This window comes from Hyla sarda, chromosome 8 (genome assembly GCF_029499605.1).
Source record: "Hyla sarda isolate aHylSar1 chromosome 8, aHylSar1.hap1, whole genome shotgun sequence".
Classification (NCBI taxonomy): Eukaryota; Metazoa; Chordata; class Amphibia; order Anura; family Hylidae; genus Hyla; species Hyla sarda.
The window spans coordinates 115,114,994-115,140,333 of NC_079196.1; the positions used below are offsets into that span (position 1 = coordinate 115,114,994).

The 25,340-nt window shown below is 43.2% G+C and overlaps 12 pseudogenes; all 12 read left to right on the forward strand.

The window, feature by feature from the left end:
• The first annotated feature begins 2,509 nt into the window (after window positions 1–2,509).
• Window positions 2,510–2,773, forward strand: LOC130289510 (U2 spliceosomal RNA; annotated as a pseudogene).
• A 2,728-nt stretch (window positions 2,774–5,501) lies between these two features.
• Window positions 5,502–5,768, forward strand: LOC130288694 (U2 spliceosomal RNA; annotated as a pseudogene).
• A 1,457-nt stretch (window positions 5,769–7,225) lies between these two features.
• Window positions 7,226–7,490, forward strand: LOC130287600 (U2 spliceosomal RNA; annotated as a pseudogene).
• A 1,467-nt stretch (window positions 7,491–8,957) lies between these two features.
• On the forward strand, window positions 8,958–9,221 carry LOC130290183 (U2 spliceosomal RNA; annotated as a pseudogene).
• Window positions 9,222–10,686: 1,465 nt separating this feature from the next.
• LOC130286716 (U2 spliceosomal RNA) lies at window positions 10,687–10,950 on the forward strand (annotated as a pseudogene).
• Window positions 10,951–12,417: 1,467 nt separating this feature from the next.
• Window positions 12,418–12,683, forward strand: LOC130288327 (U2 spliceosomal RNA; annotated as a pseudogene).
• A 1,462-nt stretch (window positions 12,684–14,145) lies between these two features.
• LOC130289511 (U2 spliceosomal RNA) lies at window positions 14,146–14,409 on the forward strand (annotated as a pseudogene).
• Window positions 14,410–17,138: 2,729 nt separating this feature from the next.
• On the forward strand, window positions 17,139–17,405 carry LOC130288695 (U2 spliceosomal RNA; annotated as a pseudogene).
• Window positions 17,406–18,862: 1,457 nt separating this feature from the next.
• LOC130287612 (U2 spliceosomal RNA) lies at window positions 18,863–19,127 on the forward strand (annotated as a pseudogene).
• A 1,467-nt stretch (window positions 19,128–20,594) lies between these two features.
• Window positions 20,595–20,858, forward strand: LOC130290184 (U2 spliceosomal RNA; annotated as a pseudogene).
• A 1,469-nt stretch (window positions 20,859–22,327) lies between these two features.
• LOC130286717 (U2 spliceosomal RNA) lies at window positions 22,328–22,591 on the forward strand (annotated as a pseudogene).
• Window positions 22,592–24,058: 1,467 nt separating this feature from the next.
• On the forward strand, window positions 24,059–24,324 carry LOC130288328 (U2 spliceosomal RNA; annotated as a pseudogene).
• Window positions 24,325–25,340: the final 1,016 nt, after the last annotated feature.

Genomic DNA, 25,340 nt, shown 5'->3' on the forward strand with positions numbered 1-25,340 from the left:
TGACAGGTAGCTGTCTTGTGGGTGGTGCTGAATCCTGTTAAATGACATGAGGGTCTCATGCCTATACACAAGGGTGTGTCATTGCTGTTGCTTGACCATGCATTGGTTTCTGTGGTCAGTGAATGATAAAAACAAAATTTACCATCCATTGATGGATGGGAAATCCGCCATGAGGCATTTGTTTTTAGAAACTGCTGCTCACAACCAATGTTGCAATGGAGTGTCTCCATCTGCTGGTGGTATTGGAAAGGCATTAGTGCTATGACAGGGTCTGAAGAAGAAGAAGAAGAAGACGGAAAAAAATATATATAAAAAAAAAGAGAGAGAGAGAGAGAGACTGACTTAGTGAGCGAGTGAGTGAGAGAGTGAGAGTGAGTGAGAGTGAATGAGTGAGTGAGTGATTGAGTGAGTGAGTGAGTGAGAACAAATGAGTTAAAGCAAGTGAGTGAGAGAGATCGAATGAATGAAAGTCTGAATGACAGAAAGAAAAAAGGATGAAGAAAGAAGCATGAAGAAAAAAAAATGTATATGGAGTTGCTGACATGAGTGCAATCTACAAAGCCGTTGAGGCTGATCCTCATGGGAGGATTATTGCACCAGGACCCTTAGCACTTTTAACCCCTTAAGGACACATGACGTACTGGAACGTCATGTGTCCACTCCCGATCTATAACGCGGGGCCACGGCGTGGCCCCGCGTCATAGCGGGTCGGGCCCGGCCTCTAACAACGGCCGGGACCCGTGGCTAATAGCGCGCGGCATTGATCGCTGTGCCGCGCGCTATTAACCCTTTAGACGCGGCGTTCAAAGTTGAACGCCGCGTCTAAAGTGAAACCGAAAGCATGCCGGCTAGCTCAGTGGGCTGTTCGGGATAGCCGCGGTGAAATCGCGGCATCCCGAACAGCTGACAGGACAGCGGGAGGGCCCCTACCTGCCTCCTCGCTGTCCGATCGCCGAATGACTGCTCAGTGCCTGAGATCCAGGCATGAGCAGTCATGCGGCAGAATCGTTGATCACTGGTTTCTTATGAGAAACCAGTGATCAACATAGAAGATCAGTGTGTGCAGTGTTATAGGTCCCTATGGGACCTATAACACTGCAAAAAAAAAGTGAAAAAAAAAAGTGAATAAACATCATTTAACCCCTTCCCTATTAAAAGTTTGAATCACCCCCCTTTTCCCATAAAAGAAAAAACACAGTGTAAATAAAAATAAAAATAAACATAAATGTTATCGCCGCGTGCGGAAATGTCCGAATTATAAAAATATATCGTTAATTAAACCGCACGGTCAATGGCGTGCGCGCAAAAAAATTCCAAAGTCCAAAATAGTGCATTTTTGGTCACTTTTTATATCATGAAAAAATGAATAAAAAGCGATCAATAAGTCCTATCAATGCAAAAATGGTACCATTAAAAACCTCAGATCACGGCGCAAAAAATGAGCCCTCATACCGCCCCATACACGGAAAAATAAAAAAGTTATAGGGGTCAGAAGATGACAATTTTAAACGTATTAATTTTCCTGCATGTAGTTATGATTTTTTCCAGAAGTCCGACAAAATCAAACCTATATAAGTAGGGTATCATTTTAATCGTATGGACCTACAAAATACATATCAGGTGTCATTTTTACCGAAAAATGTACTACGTAGAAACGGAAGCCCCCAAAAGTTACAAAACAGCGTTTTTTTTTAAATTTTGTCGCACAATGATTTTTTTTCCCGCTTCACCATAGATTTTTGGGCAAAATGACTGACATCATTACAAATTAGAATTGGTGGCGCAAAAAATAAGCCATCATATGGATTTTTAGGTGTAAATTTGAAAGAGTTATGATTTTTTAAAGGCAAGGAGCAAAAAACGAAAATGCAAAAACGGAAAAACCTCCGGTCCTTAAGGGGTTAAAATGCCACGGGCTAGATGTAAACTGCAGATGACCATGTTGTGGTAGTTACCATGGATACCCAAGTGATGTGTGAGCTAACACATAGGCCCAACAGATTCCAAGAAGGCCAGAATCACCAGCGGCACCACCATCGATTGTCAGGTCACCCGGATTCAGCAAATACCAGAGTCCAAAATGATGCAGGTTTATACTGTTAATTTTCAGTTTATCGTTACAGTTGGTGTTATTCCATGTCGGAAGGGACGCAGCTACAGCCAGTGGGGTAACTAGAGACAGGCAGGCAGCTATGTGCAACAAAGGTAGGTTTTCATATGCAGATCTGAAATATTGTCTTATATGCAAGAGGAGGAGTGATGGGGGTTCAGGCAAAAGCCAGGCTATGGATTGCATTGCTAAATGCTCCATCAGAGTGCAATGGTCGCCTGTCCTTTTTTTAAGTGATGATGTGGGTTTAGCCTGTGCTGTATGTATGTATGGGTGGCTGACTGCCACCCACCCAGAAAGTGTATGGGAGGCTGGTTGGCTGCCAGCCTTCCTTCCATTCCTATGAGTAATGTGAGTGCTCATGAAGGGGACATGGTTGGGTCCACCCCTTTCCCGGTTATCCCCTCTAGGCCTTTTGGCTTAGATCAAGTGTAAAAAAAGAAAGGATCTTGCGACAGATCGCATCCTGAGGCACGTTTTTTTTTGTGTGAATACTTGCACTTGGGTTACTTGTGAGCACATACTGATACATACGTTCCCTATCTGGGGACCATAAATTAAATGGACTTTTGAGAAAGGGAGCTGATTTGGAAGCTTGCTTCTGTCGCCCTATGCATTGACCCGATGTGGCAGTATCTTCGGGTAGTGAACAGTGCACCACCCCATTCCAGTGTTAAACAAGAAAGATTCTCATTTAATCCTCCGTGGGTGAGAATTTGAGTTTGAGAATTGGAGACCAAAATGATGAGTTGCACTGACTGGTTTATGAACGTCTATTCATTTAGCGTTTTAATGACCATGTTTGCACACTGATTGGTGTAAAAAAATAAAATAAAACTAAATAATAATAATCTAGCACACCTGTGCAGGTTTGACATGACATGACAGGTAGCTGTCTTGTGGGTGGTGCTGAATCCTGTTAAATGACATGAGGGTCTCATGCCTATACACAAGGGTGTGTCATTGCTGTTGCTTGACCATGCATTGGTTTCTGTGGTCAGTGAATGATAAAAACAAAATTTACCATCCATTGATGGATGGGAAATCCGCCATGAGGCATTTGTTTTTAGAAACTGCTGCTCACAACCAATGTTGCAATGGAGTGTCTCCATCTGCTGGTGGTATTGGAAAGGCATTAGTGCTATGACAGGGTCTGAAGAAGAAGAAGAAGAAGACGGAAAAAAATATATATAAAAAAAAAGAGAGAGAGAGAGAGAGACTGACTTAGTGAGCGAGTGAGTGAGAGAGTGAGAGTGAGTGAGAGTGAATGAGTGAGTGAGTGATTGAGTGAGTGAGTGAGTGAGAACAAATGAGTTAAAGCAAGTGAGTGAGAGAGATCGAATGAATGAAAGTCTGAATGACAGAAAGAAAAAAGGATGAAGAAAGAAGCATGAAGAAAAAAAAATGTATATGGAGTTGCTGACATGAGTGCAATCTACAAAGCCGTTGAGGCTGATCCTCATGGGAGGATTATTGCACCAGGACCCTTAGCACTTTTAACCCCTTAAGGACACATGACGTACTGGAACGTCATGTGTCCACTCCCGATCTATAACGCGGGGCCACGGCGTGGCCCCGCGTCATAGCGGGTCGGGCCCGGCCTCTAACAACGGCCGGGACCCGTGGCTAATAGCGCGCGGCATTGATCGCTGTGCCGCGCGCTATTAACCCTTTAGACGCGGCGTTCAAAGTTGAACGCCGCGTCTAAAGTGAAACCGAAAGCATGCCGGCTAGCTCAGTGGGCTGTTCGGGATAGCCGCGGTGAAATCGCGGCATCCCGAACAGCTGACAGGACAGCGGGAGGGCCCCTACCTGCCTCCTCGCTGTCCGATCGCCGAATGACTGCTCAGTGCCTGAGATCCAGGCATGAGCAGTCATGCGGCAGAATCGTTGATCACTGGTTTCTTATGAGAAACCAGTGATCAACATAGAAGATCAGTGTGTGCAGTGTTATAGGTCCCTATGGGACCTATAACACTGCAAAAAAAAAGTGAAAAAAAAAAGTGAATAAACATCATTTAACCCCTTCCCTATTAAAAGTTTGAATCACCCCCCTTTTCCCATAAAAGAAAAAACACAGTGTAAATAAAAATAAAAATAAACATAAATGTTATCGCCGCGTGCGGAAATGTCCGAATTATAAAAATATATCGTTAATTAAACCGCACGGTCAATGGCGTGCGCGCAAAAAAATTCCAAAGTCCAAAATAGTGCATTTTTGGTCACTTTTTATATCATGAAAAAATGAATAAAAAGCGATCAATAAGTCCTATCAATGCAAAAATGGTACCATTAAAAACCTCAGATCACGGCGCAAAAAATGAGCCCTCATACCGCCCCATACACGGAAAAATAAAAAAGTTATAGGGGTCAGAAGATGACAATTTTAAACGTATTAATTTTCCTGCATGTAGTTATGATTTTTTCCAGAAGTCCGACAAAATCAAACCTATATAAGTAGGGTATCATTTTAATCGTATGGACCTACAAAATACATATCAGGTGTCATTTTTACCGAAAAATGTACTACGTAGAAACGGAAGCCCCCAAAAGTTACAAAACAGCGTTTTTTTTTAAATTTTGTCGCACAATGATTTTTTTTCCCGCTTCACCATAGATTTTTGGGCAAAATGACTGACATCATTACAAATTAGAATTGGTGGCGCAAAAAATAAGCCATCATATGGATTTTTAGGTGTAAATTTGAAAGAGTTATGATTTTTTAAAGGCAAGGAGCAAAAAACGAAAATGCAAAAACGGAAAAACCTCCGGTCCTTAAGGGGTTAAAATGCCACGGGCTAGATGTAAACTGCAGATGACCATGTTGTGGTAGTTACCATGGATACCCAAGTGATGTGTGAGCTAACACATAGGCCCAACAGATTCCAAGAAGGCCAGAATCACCAGCGGCACCACCATCGATTGTCAGGTCACCCGGATTCAGCAAATACCAGAGTCCAAAATGATGCAGGTTTATACTGTTAATTTTCAGTTTATCGTTACAGTTGGTGTTATTCCATGTCGGAAGGGACGCAGCTACAGCCAGTGGGGTAACTAGAGACAGGCAGGCAGCTATGTGCAACAAAGGTAGGTTTTCATATGCAGATCTGAAATATTGTCTTATATGCAAGAGGAGGAGTGATGGGGGTTCAGGCAAAAGCCAGGCTATGGATTGCATTGCTAAATGCTCCATCAGAGTGCAATGGTCGCCTGTCCTTTTTTTAAGTGATGATGTGGGTTTAGCCTGTGCTGTATGTATGTATGGGTGGCTGACTGCCACCCACCCAGAAAGTGTATGGGAGGCTGGTTGGCTGCCAGCCTTCCTTCCATTCCTATGAGTAATGTGAGTGCTCATGAAGGGGACATAGTTGGGTCCACCCCTTTCCCGGTTATCCCCTCTAGGCCTTTTGGCTTAGATCAAGTGTAAAAAAAAGAAAGGATCTTGCGACAGATCGCATCCTGAGGCACGTTTTTTTTTTTGTGTGAATACTTGCACTTGGGTGACTTGTGAGCACATACTGATACATACGTTCCCTATCTGGGGACCATAAATTAAATGGATTTTTGAGAAAGGGAGCTGATTTGGAAGCTTGCTTCTGTCGCCCTATGCATTGACCCGATGTGGCAGTATCTTCGGGTAGTGAACAGTGCACCACCCCATTCCAGTGTTAAACAAGAAAGATTCTCATTTAATCCTCCGTGGGTGAGAATTTGAGTTTGAGAATTGGAGACCAAAATGATGAGTTGCACTGACTGGTTTATGAACGTCTATTCATTTAGCGTTTTAATGACCATGTTTGCACACTGATTGGTGTAAAAAAATAAAATAAAACTAAATAATAATAATCTAGCACACCTGTGCAGGTTTGACATGACATGACAGGTAGCTGTCTTGTGGGTGGTGCTGAATCCTGTTAAATGACATGAGGGTCTCATGCCTATACACAAGGGTGTGTCATTGCTGTTGCTTGACCATGCATTGGTTTCTGTGGTCAGTGAATGATAAAAACAAAATTTACCATCCATTGATGGATGGGAAATCCGCCATGAGGCATTTGTTTTTAGAAACTGCTGCTCACAACCAATGTTGCAATGGAGTGTCTCCATCTGCTGGTGGTATTGGAAAGGCATTAGTGCTATGACAGGGTCTGAAGAAGAAGAAGAAGAAGACGGAAAAAAATATATATAAAAAGAAAAAGAGAGAGAGAGAGAGACTGACTTAGTGAGCGAGTGAGTGAGAGAGTGAGAGTGAGTGAGAGTAAATGAGTGAGTGAGTGATTGAGTGAGTGAGTGAGTGAGAACAAATGAGTTAAAGCAAGTGAGTGAGAGAGATCGAATGAATGAAAGTCTGAATGACAGAAAGAAAAAAGGATGAAGAAAGAAGCATGAAGAAAAAAAAATGTATATGGAGTTGCTGACATGAGTGCAATCTACAAAGCCGTTGAGGCTGATCCTCATGGGAGGATTATTGCACCAGGACCCTTAGCACTTTTAAAATGCCATTCAATGCCACGGGCTAGATGTAAACTGCAGATGACCATGTTGTGGTAGTTACCATGGATACCCAAGTGATGTGTGAGCTAACACATAGGCCCAACAGATTCCAAGAAGGCCAGAATCACCAGCGGCACCACCATCGATTGTCAGGTCACCCGGATTCAGCAAATACCAGAGTCCAAAATGATGCAGGTTTATACTGTTAATTTTCAGTTTATCGTTACAGTTGGTGTTATTCCATGTCGGAAGGGACGCAGCTACAGCCAGTGGGGTAACTAGAGACAGGCAGGCAGCTATGTGCAACAAAGGTAGGCGTGTTGTTTTCATATGCAGATCTGAAATATTGTCTTATATGCAAGAGGAGGAGTGATGGGTTTCAGGCAAAAGCCAGGCTATGGATTGCATTGCTAAATGCTCCATCAGAGTGCAATGGTCGCCTGTCCTTTTTTTAAGTGATGATGTGGGTTTAGCCTGTGCTGTATGTATGTATGGGTGGCTGACTGCCACCCACCCAGAAAGTGTATGGGAGGCTGGTTGGCTGCCAGCCTTCCTTCCATTCCTATGAGTAATGTGAGTGCTCATGAAGGGGACATGGTTGGGTCCACCCCTTTCCCGGTTATCCCCTCTAGGCCTTTTGGCTTAGATCAAGTGTAAAAAAAAGAAAGGATCTTGCGACAGATTGCATCCTGAGACACGTTTTTTTTTGTGTGAATACTTGCACTTGGGTGACTTGTGAGCACATACTGATACATACGTTCCCTATCTGGGGACCATAAATTAAATGGATTTTTGAGAAAGGGAGCTGATTTAGAAGCTTGCTTCTGTCGCCCTATGCATTGACCCGATGTGGCAGTATCTTCGGGTAGTGAACAGTGCACCACCCCATTCCAGTGTTAAACAAGAAAGATTCTCATTTAATCCTCCGTGGGTGAGAATTTGAGTTTGAGAATTGGAGACCAAAATGATGAGTTGCGCTGACTGGTTTATGAACGTCTATTCATTTAGCGTTTTAATGACCATGTTTGCACACTGATTGGTGTAAAAAAATAAAATAAAACTAAATAATAATAATCTAGCACACCTGTGCAGGTTTGACATGACATGACAGGTAGCTGTCTTGTGGGTGGTGCTGAATCCTGTTAAATGACATGAGGGTCTCATGCCTATACACAAGGGTGTGTCATTGCTGTTGCTTGACCATGCATTGGTTTCTGTGGTCAGTGAATGATAAAAACAAAATTTACCATCCATTGATGGATGGGAAATCCGCCATGAGGCATTTGTTTTTAGAAACTGCTGCTCACAACCAATGTTGCAATGGAGTGTCTCCATCTGCTGGTGGTATTGGAAAGGCATTAGTGCTATGACAGGGTCTGAAGAAGAAGAAGAAGAAGAAGACGGAAAAAAATATATATAAAAAGAAAAAGAGAGAGAGAGAGAGAGACTGACTTAGTGAGCGAGTGAGTGAGAGAGTGAGAGTGAGTGAGAGTGAATGAGTGAGTGAGTGATTGAGTGAGTGAGTGAGTGAGTGAGAACAAATGAGTTAAAGCAAGTGAGTGAGAGAGATCGAATGAATGAAAGTCTGAATGACAGAAAGAAAAAAGGATGAAGAAAGAAGCATGAAGAAAAAAAAATGTATATGGAGTTGCTGACATGAGTGCAATCTACAAAGCCGTTGAGGCTGATCCTCATGGGAGGATTATTGCACCAGGACCCTTAGCACTTTTAAAATGCCATTCAATGCCACGGGCTAGATGTAAACTGCAGATGACCATGTTGTGGTAGTTACCATGGATACCCAAGTGATGTGTGAGCTAACACATAGGCCCAACAGATTCCAAGAAGGCCAGAATCACCAGCGGCACCACCATCGATTGTCAGGTCACCCGGATTCAGCAAATACCAGAGTCCAAAATGATGCAGGTTTATACTGTTAATTTTCAGTTTATCGTTACAGTTGGTGTTATTCCATGTCGGAAGGGACGCAGCTACAGCCAGTGGGGTAACTAGAGACAGGCAGGCAGCTATGTGCAACAAAGGTAGGCGTGTTGTTTTCATATGCAGATCTGAAATATTGTCTTATATGCAAGAGGAGGAGTGATGGGGGTTCAGGCAAAAGCCAGGCTATGGATTGCATTGCTAAATGCTCCATCAGAGTGCAATGGTCGCCTGTCCTTTTTTTAAGTGATGATGTGGGTTTAGCCTGTGCTGTATGTATGTATGGGTGGCTGACTGCCACCCACCCAGAAAGTGTATGGGAGGCTGGTTGGCTGCCAGCCTTCCTTCCATTCCTATGAGTAATGTGAGTGCTCATGAAGGGGACATGGTTGGGTCCACCCCTTTCCCGGTTATCCCCTCTAGGCCTTTTGGCTTAGATCAAGTGTAAAAAAAGAAAGGATCTTGCGACAGATTGCATCCTGAGGCACGTTTTTTTTTGTGTGAATACTTGCACTTGGGTGACTTGTGAGCACATACTGATACATACGTTCCCTATCTGGGGACCATAAATTAAATGGATTTTTGAGAAAGGGAGCTGATTTGGAAGCTTGCTTCTGTCGCCCTATGCATTGACCCGATGTGGCAGTATCTTCGGGTAGTGAACAGTGCACCACCCCATTCCAGTGTTAAACAAGAAAGATTCTCATTTAATCCTCCGTGGGTGAGAATTTGAGTTTGAGAATTGGAGACCAAAATGATGAGTTGCGCTGACTGGTTTATGAACGTCTATTCATTTAGCGTTTTAATGACCATGTTTGCACACTGATTGGTGTAAAAAAATAAAATAAAACTAAATAATAATAATCTAGCACACCTGTGCAGGTTTGACATGACATGACAGGTAGCTGTCTTGTGGGTGGTGCTGAATCCTGTTAAATGACATGAGGGTCTCATGCCTATACACAAGGGTGTGTCATTGCTGTTGCTTGACCATGCATTGGTTTCTGTGGTCAGTGAATGATAAAAACAAAATTTACCATCCATTGATGGATGGGAAATCCGCCATGAGGCATTTGTTTTTAGAAACTGCTGCTCACAACCAATGTTGCAATGGAGTGTCTCCATCTGCTGGTGGTATTGGAAAGGCATTAGTGCTATGACAGGGTCTGAAGAAGAAGAAGAAGAAGAAGACGGAAAAAAATATATATAAAAAGAAAAAGAGAGAGAGAGACTGACTTAGTGAGCGAGTGAGTGAGAGAGTGAGAGTGAGTGAGAGTGAATGAGTGAGTGAGTGATTGAGTGAGTGAGTGAGTGAGTGAGAACAAATGAGTTAAAGCAAGTGAGTGAGAGAGATCGAATGAATGAAAGTCTGAATGACAGAAAGAAAAAAGGATGAAGAAAGAAGCATGAAGAAAAAAAAATGTATATGGAGTTGCTGACATGAGTGCAATCTACAAAGCCGTTGAGGCTGATCCTCATGGGAGGATTATTGCACCAGGACCCTTAGCACTTTTAAAATGCCATTCAATGCCACGGGCTAGATGTAAACTGCAGATGACCATGTTGTGGTAGTTACCATGGATACCCAAGTGATGTGTGAGCTAACACATAGGCCCAACAGATTCCAAGAAGGCCAGAATCACCAGCGGCACCACCATCGATTGTCAGGTCACCCGGATTCAGCAAATACCAGAGTCCAAAATGATGCAGGTTTATACTGTTAATTTTCAGTTTATCGTTACAGTTGGTGTTATTCCATGTCGGAAGGGACGCAGCTACAGCCAGTGGGGTAACTAGAGACAGGCAGGCAGCTATGTGCAACAAAGGTAGGCGTGTTGTTTTCATATGCAGATCTGAAATATTGTCTTATATGCAAGAGGAGGAGTGATGGGGGTTCAGGCAAAAGCCAGGCTATGGATTGCATTGCTAAATGCTCCATCAGAGTGCAATGGTCGCCTGTCCTTTTTTTAAGTGATGATGTGGGTTTAGCCTGTGCTGTATGTATGTATGTATGGGTGGCTGACTGCCACCCACCCAGAGAGTGTATGGGAGGCTGGTTGGCTGCCAGCCTTCCTTCCATTCCTATGAGTAATGTGAGTGCTCATGAAGGGGACATGGTTGGGTCCACCCCTTTCCCGGTTATCCCCTCTAGGCCTTTTGGCTTAGATCAAGTGTAAAAAAAGAAAGGATCTTGCGACAGATCGCATCCTGAGGCACGTTTTTTTTTGTGTGAATACTTGCACTTGGGTGACTTGTGAGCACATACTGATACATACGTTCCCTATCTGGGGACCATAAATTAAATGGATTTTTGAGAAAGGGAGCTGATTTGGAAGCTTGCTTCTGTCGCCCTATGCATTGACCCGATGTGGCAGTATCTTCGGGTAGTGAACAGTGCACCACCCCATTCCAGTGTTAAACAAGAAAGATTCTCATTTAATCCTCCGTGGGTGAGAATTTGAGTTTGAGAATTGGAGACCAAAATGATGAGTTGCACTGACTGGTTTATGAACGTCTATTCATTTAGCGTTTTAATGACCATGTTTGCACACTGATTGGTGTAAAAAAATAAAATAAAACTAAATAATAATAATCTAGCACACCTGTGCAGGTTTGACATGACATGACAGGTAGCTGTCTTGTGGGTGGTGCTGAATCCTGTTAAATGACATGAGGGTCTCATGCCTATACACAAGGGTGTGTCATTGCTGTTGCTTGACCATGCATTGGTTTCTGTGGTCAGTGAATGATAAAAACAAAATTTACCATCCATTGATGGATGGGAAATCCGCCATGAGGCATTTGTTTTTAGAAACTGCTGCTCACAACCAATGTTGCAATGGAGTGTCTCCATCTGCTGGTGGTATTGGAAAGGCATTAGTGCTATGACAGGGTCTGAAGAAGAAGAAGAAGAAGAAGACGGAAAAAAATATATATAAAAAGAAAAAGAGAGAGAGAGAGAGAGACTGACTTAGTGAGCGAGTGAGTGAGAGAGTGAGAGTGAGTGAGAGTGAATGAGTGAGTGAGTGATTGAGTGAGTGAGTGAGTGAGTGAGAACAAATGAGTTAAAGCAAGTGAGTGAGAGAGATCGAATGAATGAAAGTCTGAATGACAATAAGAAAAAAGGATGAAGAAAGAAGCATGAAGAAAAAAAAATGTATATGGAGTTGCTGACATGAGTGCAATCTACAAAGCCGTTGAGGCTGATCCTCATGGGAGGATTATTGCACCAGGACCCTTAGCACTTTTAAAATGCCATTCAATGCCACGGGCTAGATGTAAACTGCAGATGACCATGTTGTGGTAGTTACCATGGATACCCAAGTGATGTGTGAGCTAACACATAGGCCCAACAGATTCCAAGAAGGCCAGAATCACCAGCGGCACCACCATCGATTGTCAGGTCACCCGGATTCAGCAAATACCAGAGTCCAAAATGATGCAGGTTTATACTGTTAATTTTCAGTTTATCGTTACAGTTGGTGTTATTCCATGTCGGAAGGGACGCAGCTACAGCCAGTGGGGTAACTAGAGACAGGCAGGCAGCTATGTGCAACAAAGGTAGGCGTGTTGTTTTCATATGCAGATCTGAAATATTGTCTTATATGCAAGAGGAGGAGTGATGGGGGTTCAGGCAAAAGCCAGGCTATGGATTGCATTGCTAAATGCTCCATCAGAGTGCAATGGTCGCCTGTCCTTTTTTTAAGTGATGATGTGGGTTTAGCCTGTGCTGTATGTATGTATGGGTGGCTGACTGCCACCCACCCAGAAAGTGTATGGGAGGCTGGTTGGCTGCCAGCCTTCCTTCCATTCCTATGAGTAATGTGAGTGCTCATGAAGGGGACATGGTTGGGTCCACCCCTTTCCCGGTTATCCCCTCTAGGCCTTTTGGCTTAGATCAAGTGTAAAAAAAGAAAGGATCTTGCGACAGATCGCATCCTGAGGCACGTTTTTTTTTTTGTGTGAATACTTGCACTTGGGTGACTTGTGAGCACATACTGATACATACGTTCCCTATCTGGGGACCATAAATTAAATGGATTTTTGAGAAAGGGAGCTGATTTGGAAGCTTGCTTCTGTCGCCCTATGCATTGACCCGATGTGGCAGTATCTTCGGGTAGTGAACAGTGCACCACCCCATTCCAGTGTTAAACAAGAAAGATTCTCATTTAATCCTCCGTGGGTGAGAATTTGAGTTTGAGAATTGGAGACCAAAATGATGAGTTGCACTGACTGGTTTATGAACGTCTATTCATTTAGCGTTTTAATGACCATGTTTGCACACTGATTGGTGTAAAAAAATAAAATAAAACTAAATAATAATAATCTAGCACACCTGTGCAGGTTTGACATGACATGACAGGTAGCTGTCTTGTGGGTGGTGCTGAATCCTGTTAAATGACATGAGGGTCTCATGCCTATACACAAGGGTGTGTCATTGCTGTTGCTTGACCATGCATTGGTTTCTGTGGTCAGTGAATGATAAAAACAAAATTTACCATCCATTGATGGATGGGAAATCCGCCATGAGGCATTTGTTTTTAGAAACTGCTGCTCACAACCAATGTTGCAATGGAGTGTCTCCATCTGCTGGTGGTATTGGAAAGGCATTAGTGCTATGACAGGGTCTGAAGAAGAAGAAGACGGAAAAAAATATATATAAAAAGAAAAAGAGAGAGAGAGAGAGAGACTGACTTAGTGAGCGAGTGAGTGAGAGAGTGAGAGTGAGTGAGAGTGAATGAGTGAGTGAGTGATTGAGTGAGTGAGTGAGTGAGTGAGAACAAATGAGTTAAAGCAAGTGAGTGAGAGAGATCGAATGAATGAAAGTCTGAATGACAGAAAGAAAAAAGGATGAAGAAAGAAGCATGAAGAAAAAAAAATGTATATGGAGTTGCTGACATGAGTGCAATCTACAAAGCCGTTGAGGCTGATCCTCATGGGAGGATTATTGCACCAGGACCCTTAGCACTTTTAAAATGCCATTCAATGCCACGGGCTAGATGTAAACTGCAGATGACCATGTTGTGGTAGTTACCATGGATACCCAAGTGATGTGTGAGCTAACACATAGGCCCAACAGATTCCAAGAAGGCCAGAATCACCAGCGGCACCACCATCGATTGTCAGGTCACCCGGATTCAGCAAATACCAGAGTCCAAAATGATGCAGGTTTATACTGTTAATTTTCAGTTTATCGTTACAGTTGGTGTTATTCCATGTCGGAAGGGACGCAGCTACAGCCAGTGGGGTAACTAGAGACAGGCAGGCAGCTATGTGCAACAAAGGTAGGCGTGTTGTTTTCATATGCAGATCTGAAATATTGTCTTATATGCAAGAGGAGGAGTGATGGGGGTTCAGGCAAAAGCCAGGCTATGGATTGCATTGCTAAATGCTCCATCAGAGTGCAATGGTCGCCTGTCCTTTTTTTAAGTGATGATGTGGGTTTAGCCTGTGCTGTATGTATGTATGTATGGGTGGCTGACTGCCACCCACCCAGAGAGTGTATGGGAGTCTGGTTGGCTGCCAGCCTTCCTTCCATTCCTATGAGTAATGTGAGTGCTCATGAAGGGGACATGGTTGGGTCCACCCCTTTCCCGGTTATCCCCTCTAGGCCTTTTGGCTTAGATCAAGTGTAAAAAAAGAAAGGATCTTGCGACAGATCGCATCCTGAGGCACGTTTTTTTTTGTGTGAATACTTGCACTTGGGTTACTTGTGAGCACATACTGATACATACGTTCCCTATCTGGGGACCATAAATTAAATGGACTTTTGAGAAAGGGAGCTGATTTGGAAGCTTGCTTCTGTCGCCCTATGCATTGACCCGATGTGGCAGTATCTTCGGGTAGTGAACAGTGCACCACCCCATTCCAGTGTTAAACAAGAAAGATTCTCATTTAATCCTCCGTGGGTGAGAATTTGAGTTTGAGAATTGGAGACCAAAATGATGAGTTGCACTGACTGGTTTATGAACGTCTATTCATTTAGCGTTTTAATGACCATGTTTGCACACTGATTGGTGTAAAAAAATAAAATAAAACTAAATAATAATAATCTAGCACACCTGTGCAGGTTTGACATGACATGACAGGTAGCTGTCTTGTGGGTGGTGCTGAATCCTGTTAAATGACATGAGGGTCTCATGCCTATACACAAGGGTGTGTCATTGCTGTTGCTTGACCATGCATTGGTTTCTGTGGTCAGTGAATGATAAAAACAAAATTTACCATCCATTGATGGATGGGAAATCCGCCATGAGGCATTTGTTTTTAGAAACTGCTGCTCACAACCAATGTTGCAATGGAGTGTCTCCATCTGCTGGTGGTATTGGAAAGGCATTAGTGCTATGACAGGGTCTGAAGAAGAAGAAGAAGAAGACGGAAAAAAATATATATAAAAAAAAAGAGAGAGAGAGAGAGAGACTGACTTAGTGAGCGAGTGAGTGAGAGAGTGAGAGTGAGTGAGAGTGAATGAGTGAGTGAGTGATTGAGTGAGTGAGTGAGTGAGAACAAATGAGTTAAAGCAAGTGAGTGAGAGAGATCGAATGAATGAAAGTCTGAATGACAGAAAGAAAAAAGGATGAAGAAAGAAGCATGAAGAAAAAAAAATGTATATGGAGTTGCTGACATGAGTGCAATCTACAAAGCCGTTGAGGCTGATCCTCATGGGAGGATTATTGCACCAGGACCCTTAGCACTTTTAACCCCTTAAGGACACATGACGTACTGGAACGTCATGTGTCCCACTCCCGATCTATAACGCGGGGCCACGGCGTGGCCCCGCGTCATAGCGGGTCGGGCCCGGCCTCTAACAACGGCCGGGACCCGTGGCTAATAGCGCGCGGCATTGATCGCTGTGCCGCGCGCTATTAACCCTTTAGACGCGGCGTTCAAAGTTGAACGCCGCGTCTAAAGTGAAACCGAAAGCATGCCGGCTAGCTCAGTGGGCTGTTCGGGATAGCCGCGGTGAAATCGCGGCATCCCGAACAGCTGACAGGACAGCGGGAGGGCCCCTACCTGCCTCCTCGCTGTCCGATCGCCGAATGACTGCTCAGTGCCTGAGATCCAGGCATGAGCAGTCATGCGGCAGAATCGTTGATCACTGGTTTCTTATGAGAAACCAGTGATCAACATAGAAGATCAGTGTGTGCAGTGTTATAGGTCCCTATGGGACCTATAACACTGCAAAAAAAAAGTGAAAAAAAAAAGTGAATAAACATCATTTAACCCCTTCCCTATTAAAAGTTTGAATCACCCCCCTTTTCCCATAAAAGAAAAAACACAGTGTAAATAAAAATAAAAATAAACATAAATGTTATCGCCGCGTGCGGAAATGTCCGAATTATAAAAATATATCGTTAATTAAACCGCACGGTCAATGGCGTGCGCGCAAAAAAATTCCAAAGTCCAAAATAGTGCATTTTTGGTCACTTTTTATATCATGAAAAAATGAATAAAAAGCGATCAATAAGTCCTATCAATGCAAAAATGGTACCATTAAAAACCTCAGATCACGGCGCAAAAAATGAGCCCTCATACCGCCCCATACACGGAAAAATAAAAAAGTTATAGGGGTCAGAAGATGACAATTTTAAACGTATTAATTTTCCTGCATGTAGTTATGATTTTTTCCAGAAGTCCGACAAAATCAAACCTATATAAGTAGGGTATCATTTTAATCGTATGGACCTACAAAATACATATCAGGTGTCATTTTTACCGAAAAATGTACTACGTAGAAACGGAAGCCCCCAAAAGTTACAAAACAGCGTTTTTTTTTAAATTTTGTCGCACAATGATTTTTTTTCCCGCTTCACCATAGATTTTTGGGCAAAATGACTGACATCATTACAAATTAGAATTGGTGGCGCAAAAAATAAGCCATCATATGGATTTTTAGGTGTAAATTTGAAAGAGTTATGATTTTTTAAAGGCAAGGAGCAAAAAACGAAAATGCAAAAACGGAAAAACCTCCGGTCCTTAAGGGGTTAAAATGCCACGGGCTAGATGTAAACTGCAGATGACCATGTTGTGGTAGTTACCATGGATACCCAAGTGATGTGTGAGCTAACACATAGGCCCAACAGATTCCAAGAAGGCCAGAATCACCAGCGGCACCACCATCGATTGTCAGGTCACCCGGATTCAGCAAATACCAGAGTCCAAAATGATGCAGGTTTATACTGTTAATTTTCAGTTTATCGTTACAGTTGGTGTTATTCCATGTCGGAAGGGACGCAGCTACAGCCAGTGGGGTAACTAGAGACAGGCAGGCAGCTATGTGCAACAAAGGTAGGTTTTCATATGCAGATCTGAAATATTGTCTTATATGCAAGAGGAGGAGTGATGGGGGTTCAGGCAAAAGCCAGGCTATGGATTGCATTGCTAAATGCTCCATCAGAGTGCAATGGTCGCCTGTCCTTTTTTTAAGTGATGATGTGGGTTTAGCCTGTGCTGTATGTATGTATGGGTGGCTGACTGCCACCCACCCAGAAAGTGTATGGGAGGCTGGTTGGCTGCCAGCCTTCCTTCCATTCCTATGAGTAATGTGAGTGCTCATGAAGGGGACATAGTTGGGTCCACCCCTTTCCCGGTTATCCCCTCTAGGCCTTTTGGCTTAGATCAAGTGTAAAAAAAAGAAAGGATCTTGCGACAGATCGCATCCTGAGGCACGTTTTTTTTTTTGTGTGAATACTTGCACTTGGGTGACTTGTGAGCACATACTGATACATACGTTCCCTATCTGGGGACCATAAATTAAATGGATTTTTGAGAAAGGGAGCTGATTTGGAAGCTTGCTTCTGTCGCCCTATGCATTGACCCGATGTGGCAGTATCTTCGGGTAGTGAACAGTGCACCACCCCATTCCAGTGTTAAACAAGAAAGATTCTCATTTAATCCTCCGTGGGTGAGAATTTGAGTTTGAGAATTGGAGACCAAAATGATGAGTTGCACTGACTGGTTTATGAACGTCTATTCATTTAGCGTTTTAATGACCATGTTTGCACACTGATTGGTGTAAAAAAATAAAATAAAACTAAATAATAATAATCTAGCACACCTGTGCAGGTTTGACATGACATGACAGGTAGCTGTCTTGTGGGTGGTGCTGAATCCTGTTAAATGACATGAGGGTCTCATGCCTATACACAAGGGTGTGTCATTGCTGTTGCTTGACCATGCATTGGTTTCTGTGGTCAGTGAATGATAAAAACAAAATTTACCATCCATTGATGGATGGGAAATCCGCCATGAGGCATTTGTTTTTAGAAACTGCTGCTCACAACCAATGTTGCAATGGAGTGTCTCCATCTGCTGGTGGTATTGGAAAGGCATTAGTGCTATGACAGGGTCTGAAGAAGAAGAAGAAGAAGACGGAAAAAAATATATATAAAAAGAAAAAGAGAGAGAGAGAGAGACTGACTTAGTGAGCGAGTGAGTGAGAGAGTGAGAGTGAGTGAGAGTAAATGAGTGAGTGAGTGATTGAGTGAGTGAGTGAGTGAGAACAAATGAGTTAAAGCAAGTGAGTGAGAGAGATCGAATGAATGAAAGTCTGAATGACAGAAAGAAAAAAGGATGAAGAAAGAAGCATGAAGAAAAAAAAATGTATATGGAGTTGCTGACATGAGTGCAATCTACAAAGCCGTTGAGGCTGATCCTCATGGGAGGATTATTGCACCAGGACCCTTAGCACTTTTAAAATGCCATTCAATGCCACGGGCTAGATGTAAACTGCAGATGACCATGTTGTGGTAGTTACCATGGATACCCAAGTGATGTGTGAGCTAACACATAGGCCCAACAGATTCCAAGAAGGCCAGAATCACCAGCGGCACCACCATCGATTGTCAGGTCACCCGGATTCAGCAAATACCAGAGTCCAAAATGATGCAGGTTTATACTGTTAATTTTCAGTTTATCGTTACAGTTGGTGTTATTCCATGTCGGAAGGGACGCAGCTACAGCCAGTGGGGTAACTAGAGACAGGCAGGCAGCTATGTGCAACAAAGGTAGGCGTGTTGTTTTCATATGCAGATCTGAAATATTGTCTTATATGCAAGAGGAGGAGTGATGGGTTTCAGGCAAAAGCCAGGCTATGGATTGCATTGCTAAATGCTCCATCAGAGTGCAATGGTCGCCTGTCCTTTTTTTAAGTGATGATGTGGGTTTAGCCTGTGCTGTATGTATGTATGGGTGGCTGACTGCCACCCACCCAGAAAGTGTATGGGAGGCTGGTTGGCTGCCAGCCTTCCTTCCATTCCTATGAGTAATGTGAGTGCTCATGAAGGGGACATGGTTGGGTCCACCCCTTTCCCGGTTATCCCCTCTAGGCCTTTTGGCTTAGATCAAGTGTAAAAAAAAGAAAGGATCTTGCGACAGATTGCATCCTGAGACACGTTTTTTTTTGTGTGAATACTTGCACTTGGGTGACTTGTGAGCACATACTGATACATACGTTCCCTATCTGGGGACCATAAATTAAATGGATTTTTGAGAAAGGGAGCTGATTTAGAAGCTTGCTTCTGTCGCCCTATGCATTGACCCGATGTGGCAGTATCTTCGGGTAGTGAACAGTGCACCACCCCATTCCAGTGTTAAACAAGAAAGATTCTCATTTAATCCTCCGTGGGTGAGAATTTGAGTTTGAGAATTGGAGACCAAAATGATGAGTTGCGCTGACTGGTTTATGAACGTCTATTCATTTAGCGTTTTAATGACCATGTTTGCACACTGATTGGTGTAAAAAAATAAAATAAAACTAAATAATAATAATCTAGCACACCTGTGCAGGTTTGACATGACATGACAGGTAGCTGTCTTGTGGGTGGTGCTGAATCCTGTTAAATGACATGAGGGTCTCATGCCTATACACAAGGGTGTGTCATTGCTGTTGCTTGACCATGCATTGGTTTCTGTGGTCAGTGAATGATAAAAACAAAATTTACCATCCATTGATGGATGGGAAATCCGCCATGAGGCATTTGTTTTTAGAAACTGCTGCTCACAACCAATGTTGCAATGGAGTGTCTCCATCTGCTGGTGGTATTGGAAAGGCATTAGTGCTATGACAGGGTCTGAAGAAGAAGAAGAAGAAGAAGACGGAAAAAAATATATATAAAAAGAAAAAGAGAGAGAGAGAGAGAGACTGACTTAGTGAGCGAGTGAGTGAGAGAGTGAGAGTGAGTGAGAGTGAATGAGTGAGTGAGTGATTGAGTGAGTGAGTGAGTGAGTGAGAACAAATGAGTTAAAGCAAGTGAGTGAGAGAGATCGAATGAATGAAAGTCTGAATGACAGAAAGAAAAAAGGATGAAGAAAGAAGCATGAAGAAAAAAAAATGTATATGGAGTTGCTGACATGAGTGCAATCTACAAAGCCGTTGAGGCTGATCCTCATGGGAGGATTATTGCACCAGGACCCTTAGCACTTTTAAAATGCCATTCAATGCCACGGGCTAGATGTAAACTGCAGATGACCATGTTGTGGTAGTTACCATGGATACCCAAGTGATGTGTGAGCTAACACATAGGCCCAACAGATTCCAAGAAGGCCAGAATCACCAGCGGCACCACCATCGATTGTCAGGTCACCCGGATTCAGCAAATACCAGAGTCCAAAATGATGCAGGTTTATACTGTTAATTTTCAGTTTATCGTTACAGTTGGTGTTATTCCATGTCGGAAGGGACGCAGCTACAGCCAGTGGGGTAACTAGAGACAGGCAGGCAGCTATGTGCAACAAAGGTAGGCGTGTTGTTTTCATATGCAGATCTGAAATATTGTCTTATATGCAAGAGGAGGAGTGATGGGGGTTCAGGCAAAAGCCAGGCTATGGATTGCATTGCTAAATGCTCCATCAGAGTGCAATGGTCGCCTGTCCTTTTTTTAAGTGATGATGTGGGTTTAGCCTGTGCTGTATGTATGTATGGGTGGCTGACTGCCACCCACCCAGAAAGTGTATGGGAGGCTGGTTGGCTGCCAGCCTTCCTTCCATTCCTATGAGTAATGTGAGTGCTCATGAAGGGGACATGGTTGGGTCCACCCCTTTCCCGGTTATCCCCTCTAGGCCTTTTGGCTTAGATCAAGTGTAAAAAAAGAAAGGATCTTGCGACAGATTGCATCCTGAGGCACGTTTTTTTTTGTGTGAATACTTGCACTTGGGTGACTTGTGAGCACATACTGATACATACGTTCCCTATCTGGGGACCATAAATTAAATGGATTTTTGAGAAAGGGAGCTGATTTGGAAGCTTGCTTCTGTCGCCCTATGCATTGACCCGATGTGGCAGTATCTTCGGGTAGTGAACAGTGCACCACCCCATTCCAGTGTTAAACAAGAAAGATTCTCATTTAATCCTCCGTGGGTGAGAATTTGAGTTTGAGAATTGGAGACCAAAATGATGAGTTGCGCTGACTGGTTTATGAACGTCTATTCATTTAGCGTTTTAATGACCATGTTTGCACACTGATTGGTGTAAAAAAATAAAATAAAACTAAATAATAATAATCTAGCACACCTGTGCAGGTTTGACATGACATGACAGGTAGCTGTCTTGTGGGTGGTGCTGAATCCTGTTAAATGACATGAGGGTCTCATGCCTATACACAAGGGTGTGTCATTGCTGTTGCTTGACCATGCATTGGTTTCTGTGGTCAGTGAATGATAAAAACAAAATTTACCATCCATTGATGGATGGGAAATCCGCCATGAGGCATTTGTTTTTAGAAACTGCTGCTCACAACCAATGTTGCAATGGAGTGTCTCCATCTGCTGGTGGTATTGGAAAGGCATTAGTGCTATGACAGGGTCTGAAGAAGAAGAAGAAGAAGAAGACGGAAAAAAATATATATAAAAAGAAAAAGAGAGAGAGAGACTGACTTAGTGAGCGAGTGAGTGAGAGAGTGAGAGTGAGTGAGAGTGAATGAGTGAGTGAGTGATTGAGTGAGTGAGTGAGTGAGTGAGTGAGAACAAATGAGTTAAAGCAAGTGAGTGAGAGAGATCGAATGAATGAAAGTCTGAATGACAGAAAGAAAAAAGGATGAAGAAAGAAGCATGAAGAAAAAAAAATGTATATGGAGTTGCTGACATGAGTGCAATCTACAAAGCCGTTGAGGCTGATCCTCATGGGAGGATTATTGCACCAGGACCCTTAGCACTTTTAAAATGCCATTCAATGCCACGGGCTAGATGTAAACTGCAGATGACCATGTTGTGGTAGTTACCATGGATACCCAAGTGATGTGTGAGCTAACACATAGGCCCAACAGATTCCAAGAAGGCCAGAATCACCAGCGGCACCACCATCGATTGTCAGGTCACCCGGATTCAGCAAATACCAGAGTCCAAAATGATGCAGGTTTATACTGTTAATTTTCAGTTTATCGTTACAGTTGGTGTTATTCCATGTCGGAAGGGACGCAGCTACAGCCAGTGGGGTAACTAGAGACAGGCAGGCAGCTATGTGCAACAAAGGTAGGCGTGTTGTTTTCATATGCAGATCTGAAATATTGTCTTATATGCAAGAGGAGGAGTGATGGGGGTTCAGGCAAAAGCCAGGCTATGGATTGCATTGCTAAATGCTCCATCAGAGTGCAATGGTCGCCTGTCCTTTTTTTAAGTGATGATGTGGGTTTAGCCTGTGCTGTATGTATGTATGTATGGGTGGCTGACTGCCACCCACCCAGAGAGTGTATGGGAGGCTGGTTGGCTGCCAGCCTTCCTTCCATTCCTATGAGTAATGTGAGTGCTCATGAAGGGGACATGGTTGGGTCCACCCCTTTCCCGGTTATCCCCTCTAGGCCTTTTGGCTTAGATCAAGTGTAAAAAAAGAAAGGATCTTGCGACAGATCGCATCCTGAGGCACGTTTTTTTTTGTGTGAATACTTGCACTTGGGTGACTTGTGAGCACATACTGATACATACGTTCCCTATCTGGGGACCATAAATTAAATGGATTTTTGAGAAAGGGAGCTGATTTGGAAGCTTGCTTCTGTCGCCCTATGCATTGACCCGATGTGGCAGTATCTTCGGGTAGTGAACAGTGCACCACCCCATTCCAGTGTTAAACAAGAAAGATTCTCATTTAATCCTCCGTGGGTGAGAATTTGAGTTTGAGAATTGGAGACCAAAATGATGAGTTGCACTGACTGGTTTATGAACGTCTATTCATTTAGCGTTTTAATGACCATGTTTGCACACTGATTGGTGTAAAAAAATAAAATAAAACTAAATAATAATAATCTAGCACACCTGTGCAGGTTTGACATGACATGACAGGTAGCTGTCTTGTGGGTGGTGCTGAATCCTGTTAAATGACATGAGGGTCTCATGCCTATACACAAGGGTGTGTCATTGCTGTTGCTTGACCATGCATTGGTTTCTGTGGTCAGTGAATGATAAAAACAAAATTTACCATCCATTGATGGATGGGAAATCCGCCATGAGGCATTTGTTTTTAGAAACTGCTGCTCACAACCAATGTTGCAATGGAGTGTCTCCATCTGCTGGTGGTATTGGAAAGGCATTAGTGCTATGACAGGGTCTGAAGAAGAAGAAGAAGAAGAAGACGGAAAAAAATATATATAAAAAGAAAAAGAGAGAGAGAGAGAGAGACTGACTTAGTGAGCGAGTGAGTGAGAGAGTGAGAGTGAGTGAGAGTGAATGAGTGAGTGAGTGATTGAGTGAGTGAGTGAGTGAGTGAGAACAAATGAGTTAAAGCAAGTGAGTGAGAGAGATCGAATGAATGAAAGTCTGAATGACAATAAGAAAAAAGGATGAAGAAAGAAGCATGAAGAAAAAAAAATGTATATGGAGTTGCTGACATGAGTGCAATCTACAAAGCCGTTGAGGCTGATCCTCATGGGAGGATTATTGCACCAGGACCCTTAGCACTTTTAAAATGCCATTCAATGCCACGGGCTAGATGTAAACTGCAGATGACCATGTTGTGGTAGTTACCATGGATACCCAAGTGATGTGTGAGCTAACACATAGGCCCAACAGATTCCAAGAAGGCCAGAATCACCAGCGGCACCACCATCGATTGTCAGGTCACCCGGATTCAGCAAATACCAGAGTCCAAAATGATGCAGGTTTATACTGTTAATTTTCAGTTTATCGTTACAGTTGGTGTTATTCCATGTCGGAAGGGACGCAGCTACAGCCAGTGGGGTAACTAGAGACAGGCAGGCAGCTATGTGCAACAAAGGTAGGCGTGTTGTTTTCATATGCAGATCTGAAATATTGTCTTATATGCAAGAGGAGGAGTGATGGGGGTTCAGGCAAAAGCCAGGCTATGGATTGCATTGCTAAATGCTCCATCAGAGTGCAATGGTCGCCTGTCCTTTTTTTAAGTGATGATGTGGGTTTAGCCTGTGCTGTATGTATGTATGGGTGGCTGACTGCCACCCACCCAGAAAGTGTATGGGAGGCTGGTTGGCTGCCAGCCTTCCTTCCATTCCTATGAGTAATGTGAGTGCTCATGAAGGGGACATGGTTGGGTCCACCCCTTTCCCGGTTATCCCCTCTAGGCCTTTTGGCTTAGATCAAGTGTAAAAAAAGAAAGGATCTTGCGACAGATCGCATCCTGAGGCACGTTTTTTTTTTTGTGTGAATACTTGCACTTGGGTGACTTGTGAGCACATACTGATACATACGTTCCCTATCTGGGGACCATAAATTAAATGGATTTTTGAGAAAGGGAGCTGATTTGGAAGCTTGCTTCTGTCGCCCTATGCATTGACCCGATGTGGCAGTATCTTCGGGTAGTGAACAGTGCACCACCCCATTCCAGTGTTAAACAAGAAAGATTCTCATTTAATCCTCCGTGGGTGAGAATTTGAGTTTGAGAATTGGAGACCAAAATGATGAGTTGCACTGACTGGTTTATGAACGTCTATTCATTTAGCGTTTTAATGACCATGTTTGCACACTGATTGGTGTAAAAAAATAAAATAAAACTAAATAATAATAATCTAGCACACCTGTGCAGGTTTGACATGACATGACAGGTAGCTGTCTTGTGGGTGGTGCTGAATCCTGTTAAATGACATGAGGGTCTCATGCCTATACACAAGGGTGTGTCATTGCTGTTGCTTGACCATGCATTGGTTTCTGTGGTCAGTGAATGATAAAAACAAAATTTACCATCCATTGATGGATGGGAAATCCGCCATGAGGCATTTGTTTTTAGAAACTGCTGCTCACAACCAATGTTGCAATGGAGTGTCTCCATCTGCTGGTGGTATTGGAAAGGCATTAGTGCTATGACAGGGTCTGAAGAAGAAGAAGAAGAAGAAGAAAACGGAAAAAAATATATATAAAAAGAAAAAGAGAGAGAGAGAGAGAGACTGACTTAGTGAGCGAGTGAGTGAGAGAGTGAGAGTGAGTGAGAGTGAATGAGTGAGTGAGTGATTGAGTGAGTGAGTGAGTGAGAACAAATGAGTTAAAGCAAGTGAGTGAGAGAGATCGAATGAATGAAAGTCTGAATGACAGAAAGAAAAAAGGATGAAGAAAGAAGCATGAAGAAAAAAAAATGTATATGGAGTTGCTGACATGAGTGCAATCTACAAAGCCGTTGAGGCTGATCCTCATGGGAGGATTATTGCACCAGGACCCTTAGCACTTTTAAAATGCCATTCAATGCCACGGGCTAGATGTAAACTGCAGATGACCATGTTGTGGTAGTTACCATGGATACCCAAGTGATGTGTGAGCTAACACATAGGCCCAACAGATTCCAAGAAGGCCAGAATCACCAGCGGCACCACCATCGATTGTCAGGTCACCCGGATTCAGCAAA